The sequence below is a fragment of the Lacerta agilis genome, chromosome 2 (genome assembly GCF_009819535.1).
Source record: "Lacerta agilis isolate rLacAgi1 chromosome 2, rLacAgi1.pri, whole genome shotgun sequence".
Classification (NCBI taxonomy): Eukaryota; Metazoa; Chordata; class Lepidosauria; order Squamata; family Lacertidae; genus Lacerta; species Lacerta agilis.
Genome location: NC_046313.1, coordinates 106,166,167 through 106,174,398, shown reverse-complemented (window position 1 = coordinate 106,174,398; position 8,232 = coordinate 106,166,167). Strand labels below are relative to the sequence as shown.

The 8,232-nt window shown below is 46.5% G+C and overlaps 1 long non-coding RNA gene across 1 annotated transcript; it reads right to left on the bottom strand.

Annotated features, from left to right (window-relative positions):
• Nucleotides 1-213: 213 nt before the first annotated feature.
• Nucleotides 214-7,357, bottom strand: LOC117042112. The gene is made up of 3 exons (XR_004426049.1): nucleotides 7,295-7,357; nucleotides 4,458-4,628; nucleotides 214-413 (listed from the first exon to the last, which is right to left on the bottom strand). It is a non-coding gene; the product is annotated as an uncharacterized LOC117042112 (long non-coding RNA).
• Between the last annotated feature and the right edge of the window lie 875 nt (nucleotides 7,358-8,232).

Below are 8,232 nucleotides of genomic sequence, written 5' to 3'. Positions count from 1 at the left end.
CAAATATAAACAGTTAATTATGAAATTATTGTTAGGTTTAATAAGTTATCTGTCTATGCATTTCTAATAGTATAACCAAATCAGTAATTTTTTATTTAACTGTAAAAAAAACTACTCTGAATTTTTTTATTCCAAAAATGAAACCTTCATCTGGTTGTAAATATTAAGATTATACCAGCAAAAACGAATCTTTCTGATTTAAATCAAGTCCATCCTGTGGGTATGTAACGCTAACGTGTGAGTGCAAACCCCATTGTGTGGGGTAGTGGTTGTTGAAAGCGGATCTTGCAAGACAGCAGCGCAGATGGAACATGCCCTACTCTGCACATTTTCTGGGATTCTGCATTCCTCCAACTTTTAATTTCTTGCAACATGTCATTTGCCAGTTCCTGGTCTGCTCACACCACCAGCACCTATGGAAAAAGCAGGGGACAAGTGCCATTCGTTTGTTATATAGGAAATAAGAGAGCTACATACACACCAAACTCTTGCAAACAGGAGAGCTACCCTTTATTCCTAGGTGTGAGGAACATTTCTCAGCCTCAGCGCCACATTCCCTTCCGCTTCACCTGAGGCAGAGGCAAAGGTGTGTGCAGCAACCAGTGTAAATATTACCTTTGTACCTTAACAGGTAGGTAGACGTGTTGGTCTGCCATAGTCAAAACAAAATAATTTTTTTTAAAAAATTCCTTTTAGTAGCACCTTAGAGACCAACTAAGTTTGTTCTTGGTATGAGCTTTCGTGTGCATATCTGAAGAAGTGTGCAGGCACACGAAAGCTCATACCAAGAACAAACTTACCGTAGTTGGTCTCTAAGGTGCTACTGGAAGGAATTTTTTAAATTTTGTTTTGACTTTGTACCTTAAGCTCATTTATATACACACACACAACCTCTATCCTACATGCAGAGAAGCAAGAGGCAGTTGCAGAACTCAAGGACATATTCCAGCTATGTAAACACTTTGGTTATAGGGCAAGGCAAGTGAGAAGAGTGGCCTGGGGGAAGCTCCAAGGGCCAGGTGCAGATCACATTTCATTTTTACTAGAACCCTCACCGTCCTGTTTTGCTACAACTTCCAAAGCAGAGCAAACAAGAACCTTTGTTTATTTAATATCCTGCCCTTCCTCCTGAAGGATTTTTTTTTAAAAAAATATAAAATCAACCAATTCAATATAGAAAACAACACAGATCACTACCTTCCCCAACAAATGTGAGGGATGATACTCCAAAACATCTGGAAGTCACCATGTTGGGGAAGGGTGCAGATGGTAAAAATCCCAGGAAAATAAAATTATGTAAATGGAGAGAGGCTCTTAATGTTTAATAGATTATTGTATTTTAACATTCTGTTGGAAGCCGCCCAGAGTGGCTGGGGATATAAATAATATTTATTATTATTATTTACTACTACTACTACTATTATTATTATTATTATTATTATTATTATTATTATTATTATATAAAAGCCTTTGGTTTTTTAAAAAGTCAAAAGGCAGGCTAGGAACACCTTAAACCAGGCATCCCCAAACTTGGCCCTCCAGATGTTTTGGGACTACAATTCCCATCATCCCTGACCACTGGTCCTATTAGCTAGGGATAATGGGAATTGTAGTCCCAAAACATCTGGAGGCCAGAGTTTGGGGATGCCTGCCTTAAACCAACCTTGGGTCTCCAGCTGTTTTCAGACTACAATCCCCATCATCCCTGACCACTTGTCCTGTTGTAGCAGTGGCCCAAAGCGGCCACAATGAATGTGATAATGTGAACCCCAATAAATCATTGAATATGCTTATAATAGAAATGTTGTGGTAACCTGTTGCTTTAAGGAAACAGATGATTTGGCATGAGACCTTCCCTACAGGGAAAGAAGGACAGCAAATACGTCAATCACATTCATAAGCTAGAACATAACTTGATACATAGAACAAAGGCCTAACACAGATTCCCATGCACGCAAACTAACGAAAATGTAACAATCTCTGAGAATCAAGGTTTAGTTAACAATGCTTATCGCTCATGCGTATTAGATTAGGTAATGCACATGCGTACTAAACTGAAATGAGGTAATGAAATATGATTGGTTAAATTGAAATGCTTTGTCTGAAATGTTATAAATACCCCTGCCCAGACCTTTGGGCTGGGTTGCAGTCTTTGCGAAAATGATTCGACTGTAACCCTTATTGCTTTGCGATAAAGGAAACAAAATGGACTCCTAGCTCCTCTAGTCTCTTGAGTTTTATTGGCGTAGCTCAGAAGAAGGGCCTTTTGCCCAATGCAACACTGTTAGCTAGGGATGATAGGAGTTGTAGTCGAAAAACAGCTGGAGACCCACGGTTGGGAAACGCTGCCTTAAATGATCGTAACAAAACGCACAACAGAATTCAAATACTTGGCGTGCAGCACAGAAAACTGTAGGAACAGAGGATCCGGGAGCAGCCCAGAGTAGTAAGCCAGCCCTGTACAAAATGGCCTCCATCCTGATTAATCTGCCTCCAGTTCTTACGTGCCAACACACGGGAGAGTACAGGCACGCCTTTGTGGGAGGGTTCGCGTACACACACGCACACAAAATTTCTCAGTCATCAAGAAGCTGAAAACATAGCTGTCACCTTTCAGGAGGTGCCCATCCTCTCCCCCAGCACTGGCCGAAAAGCTGTGACTTCGCCTCATGTTCTTAAACACCCTAACTAGCTGGGTAGGAGGAGAGGTCAGTGGCAGAAAATCAGCACATCTTTCAGGCGCAATGGGTAGGGAACCTCTGGCGCATGAGATTTCTGCCCAAAAGCCACACCCACTTGCCCCACATCTGATGTCATCCATACAAGATATCAGGTTGTAACGGATCTGCCCCTTAGGCAGGGTATGGTCAGAAACCCCAGCGTGTGAAGAGTTAAGGTTCCGCCTGTTTGAGTGGCAGTTCGCTCGCAGGAGGCGGGACTTTTCGCCCTTTAAAAGGAGGGAGCGGCAGTTGGTCAGGGAGGGAGAAAGAGGGAGTGAGTGGTGACTGAGGGAGAGAGGGTTAGAGACCAGGATAGTGGTGGGTAGGTTAGGCTAGGTCGAAGGTTTAATATAAAATAGAAAATTCTTTCCAGTAGCACCTTAGAGACCAACTGAGTTTGTTCTTGGTATGAGCTTCCGTGTGCAGGCACACTTCTTCAGATACACTGAAACAGAAGTCACCAGACCCTTACATATAGTGAGGGAGTGGGGAGGGGTATTACTCAGAAGGGTGGTGGGAATGGGTGATCAGCTGATAGGTGTGGGAAACCTGTTGACGACTCTAGTCTTGCAGGGAAAGGCAAGGGGTGAGATGGCTAAAGATAGCTTTGTTATGTATAATGAGATAAGAATCCAATGTCTTTGTTCAGACCAGGTTTCTCCATGGTTTTAATATGTTAGGTTTAATATGTTATACTGAATAGAAAACCTTTTATGCTGTTATGAAACTACGTTTAAACATTTGATTCTCTGAAACCGTTATGCTCTTAAAAAAATAAAGACTTGTTTTGTTGCTATAAGTCAGGCATCATCAATTTTTGAGTCCAGCGGGTTATAAACTGCTCATGAAGAGGTGAACCCAGGAAAGAGTCCAAACTGTCCTGCGGGGTGTTAGTTTGTGTCTTAGGGGTTTCACTCAGGAGGGGCTGGCGGGCTGAAACATTGTGTATGCCACTGAGTTGCTAAAAGGGTTTAGCAGACTGCTACAGTGAGGGATCTAGAGAGAGAGAGACCCTGGGGCTGTAGGCAATAAGGTGTTTAACCCCTGAAGCCCAGAGCAAGGAATATAAACGGAAGTGTGCATGCACACGAAAGCTCATACCAAGAACAAACTCAGTTGGTCTCTAAGGTGCTACTGGAAAGAATTTCCTATTTTGTTTTGACTATGGCAGACCAACACGGCTACCCACCTGTAAAAAGACACTCCGGTTACTAAGATACTCCCGTTTTGTAACTACAAGGGAGTTAATTTCATTGACGGACCTCCGAGGGACAGGTGGGGTGGTTAATTAGTTTGAACCAGAACACCTGACCAAAAAAATAAAAAAAAATAAACTTAGTAACAGGAGAGGGGAGTGTGAAAGGGAGGTTCGTTGCACAGGTCACCTGTAAAGGAACCACTGATTTCAAGCCCTGCTGGTGTTCCAGCTACATGCCAGCTCCCAATGCAGCGACCCACAGCTATAGCTGATCCAAGTGGGGCCAACCCGCACTAGAAAGGAAAACATGGGTCACCTGGCATCATGGTTGTTGGTGTAATGTGAACAATGGGTTAAATTGCAGAGTGTTTGGGCTCATGTCTTGAGGAGCACATCTTCCATGTCTGGAATGTTCTGAGGTGATCAGCTGGGGGAAATCTCCCACCCACTTGTCAAAGTAGCTTGCTGGGGGCCGAGGAGTGAAGGATGTGGCCCACCAGGCTGAAAAGGTTCCCCATCCCTCCTCTAAATTTACATACCTGAGGTATCTGGTGCATCCCACAAAGGGATGTTTTAACATCCGAAACCATCCACATCCACTCATTTGTGCATAAAGTTCTACGCTGAAGGGGTGCTCAGATAAGGCGTTTGTGGCAGTTGTTGCCAAATCTACAATTCTCTTCATCTGGGAGATTCAAAATGCAACGCATCTTGCCAAAGTGATATAATTTAAAAGAAAAGGGGAAGGGGATGAGAACAACATCAGATTAAAACACTTTCTTACGTGGTCATACATCTGACTGAAGCTTTTAGCATAGCCTCTACACTAGCAATTTTTGAGGCCACAGGTTTTTAAAGATTGAAAATGCCAATGTAAGCATTATTACTAATATATCAGGAATGCTTCTGCCCTACATTCCAGCTCAACCCTAAAAATAAATAAGTTCATAGATACACAAAGTCTTGTTATGGTGCCACCTGGGGGCAAACAGGGATCCCTGTCACAATTTCTCTCAGCAGCTTAATGGGATGCAAGATGGAAGCTTCGAGCATCACAAAGGCAGCCTTAGCCAACCTGGTGCCCCCCATCAGTGCTTTAGACCAGGTGTGGGCAAACTCCGGCCCTCCAGATGTTTTGGAACTACAATTCCCATCACCCCTAGCTAACAGGACCAGTGCTCAGGGATGATGGGAATTGTAGTCTCAAAACATCTGGAGGGCCAGAGTTTGCCTATGCCTGCTTTAGACAGCAACTCCCATCAGCCCCAAGGCCTGGTGAAGGACAGCGCAAGTTTTCTCAGAAGTGATTCTTGAGATTTTATTTCCCCCCCCCAGCAACTTTGTAGAATTTTCTCTGAATATCCTCTGACTTTTTTTTTGGGGGGGGGGGTTGACCACCATTCTCACTCACAATGCCCCAAAACAATGCTGGGCCTGAGGCGTTGTGGCAGCTACAAAATGGCGGCCGGGCCGCCAACAGTTACGGCCTCAGCAAAAAGGAAATAATTCATGTTTCTGCCATTGCTGACCGCAAGTGCTGTCCCCTAAAAAACGGTGGAATAATTTCTCCACCTGCTGAAGAAATTCAGTGAAATGGTTCCCCACTCTACTTCCTCAATTTCTCTGCTCACAAATATGGCAGCGTGATTTGTCACAACCCCCCCCCCCAGCAAACCACTATATTTCTGAGCTGGCTGTAGAGGAAGAGACATCCCTTTCTCCATGGCCAGGGTGGAAACCAAAAGCACTGTTGGAGGAGGGACGAAGTGATCCGCCTGTTCACACGCCTGCATGGAATCTGGGAGACAGAGCAGGAGGCTCTTAATCTCAGGGTCGTAGGTTCAAGCCCCACTTTGGGCAAAAGATTCCTGCACTGCAGGGGGTTGGACCCAAATGACCCTCTAATGGTACCTTCCAACACTAAAATTCCATTACTTTCTAATTGCCCATGGATACTTAACAAGAAAATGTAGGGTTGAAAACCATGGCACAGCCTCTGCACTTTTCACGGTTACGTTTCACTCCTTGTGATCTACTCCCAGTTCTTACATGTCTATACACGGGAGGTACTCTGTGACTAACCCTCAACCCCCGTTTTATAGGTTCAGCTTGGGTCCAGGATAATGGAAAGACCCTTTACATATTCAACTGATCACTGCATTCTGCAGAAGGGGGCTTCCTCCAGAAACCCTCTTATCAGGAAGTCCATTCCATGCGATATAGGAACAAGGCCTTTAGTGTGGTGGCACCTACCCAACCCTCAAATATGATAAGCCAGCCAGCAGATAAACCTTTGCACTGCTGTTTGCAACTCCCATAACCCTCAACCATTGGTTTTGCTAGCTGGATGGGAGATCACAGCATCATATACTCGGAAGGGACCCTGTGGGTCATCTAGTCCAACCCCCTGCAATGCAGGAATCTGAGATAAAGTATCCCTGACAAAGATGGCCACCAAACCTCTGCTTTAAGAACCTCCAAGGGAGGATTGCCCACCACCTTCTGAGGGAGTCTGTTCCACTGTCAAACAGCTCTTACTGTCAAGTCGTTTGAATCCACTGGTTTGGGTCCTACCTTCCAGAGCAGGAGAAAACAATCTTCCTCCATCTTCCATGTGGCAGTGCTTTAGGTATTTGAAGATGGCTGTATCTTCTCCAGGCAGCCAGATCCAATCCGACAGATGCATCCTGAGAACACCAGGTTTGGGAACGCTGGTCTTACCCTTAACTGTCTGAAACTCTCCAAGGTTGTAGAACAGGAACCTTTCCTAGCCCTTACCTGGAGAGCTGCCCTTACCCGGGAGCTTTCGCATGCTTCAAAAAAAAGCACGTGCTCTCCCCACCGAGCTAGGCAGGGCGGAAGAGGCAAGCGCACATCCGCAAGGCGCAGGTTACCTAGGCAGGTCTGCGCCGTGGCTCTCGGCAGCCAAAACCAGCCCCGGAGGCGCGCGTTTAACAAAGAGCCAAGCAGCGAGTCCTCATGAAACTTTCCGATCCCTCTATCTACTAACACGGCATTTCTCTCTCTCTCTCTCTCCGTATAACTGCTAAAGAAGCAGGAGCGCTGCTAAACAGTAAGAGGTGGCGAGGTGCCAAGATCCCAACCGGGAAAACCAGCTGCGCTCTGCGCATTTGGGGCTTACCCAGCAGCCTCGCAGATCCATCCCGATGGTGGGAACCTTACCTGCCCGATCAGCTAAATTAAGGGCGCTTAAAGTAATCCTAACAAGCCTCCAGGGCAGGATTCCAGGGAGGCGCCCCAGGCCCCCACCATTCCCAATTGCGCGCCCGCCCGCCCGCCCGGCGCATCATCCGATCCGTAGCAAGTCTCCCGCGCAAAGATGGTGACGGATTCCCCCCTTTGTCAACATACACACCCGGCCAAGCCCGCCGGAGATCGAAGCGCCGAAAGTGCAGCCTCGTGCTCCTGCTCCTCCTCCATGGCTGGGGCTGCAAAGCATGCTGGGGATCCTGTTAGCGTGCCCAAATTCGATCGCCTCCGCTCTCATTGGCTGCCAGATCCCGGAATCGGGGTGGGGGGGGAGGGGAGTGGGGCGGTGCTGCTCCGTCCGCATGGCCTCTTTCCTCGCATTGGAGTAGGGGCGCCGCCTGCAGGGACGGGGGAACTTTCCCGACGCAGTCCGAAGCGCGTTCACTGCAAAGTAGTGCGCACCGTAGAATCATAGAACTGTACAGGGGTCCGAGGGTCATCTAGACCAACCCCCTGCAATGCAGGAATCTCGACGAGATCACACACGACACGTGGAACACCCAACTTCTGCTTAAAAACCTCGCAAGGAAAGAGAGGCTATCGCCCTCCCAGGAAACCTGTTTCACTGTGTTCTTCCTGACGTTTAGTCAGAATCTCTTTCCTCACGTGGATCCGTGTTTGAACTGGACTCGCTGCCACGCGGAGTTGCGTGGCAGACCAGCCGTGGCAGGTCTGTTGCAGCATAAACCTTTGAGCCTTGCGGAATTTCGGGCCCTATTAATTGCCTAATAATAGGCACTTACTGAATTTATTTTACCTCTGACCCCAGCGTTTATAATTCCCCCAGCCACGCGTGTGTCCTGTATATCTGAATCATCTGATTCAGTAGACGACTCGCTAGCCTGCAAAAATTGTTGTTGTTGTTGCATTTTATTATTGCGGGAGGCAGTGGAATACAGGAATGCCTGGCGTGCTCTGGTCCATGGGATCACGAAGAGTTGGACAATGACTAAACAATAACATTATTGCATTTCCCCCCACCTGAATTTTATTCTCACAACAACCCTGTGAGGTAGGCTGAGAGTCAGTGACTGGCCCATGTTC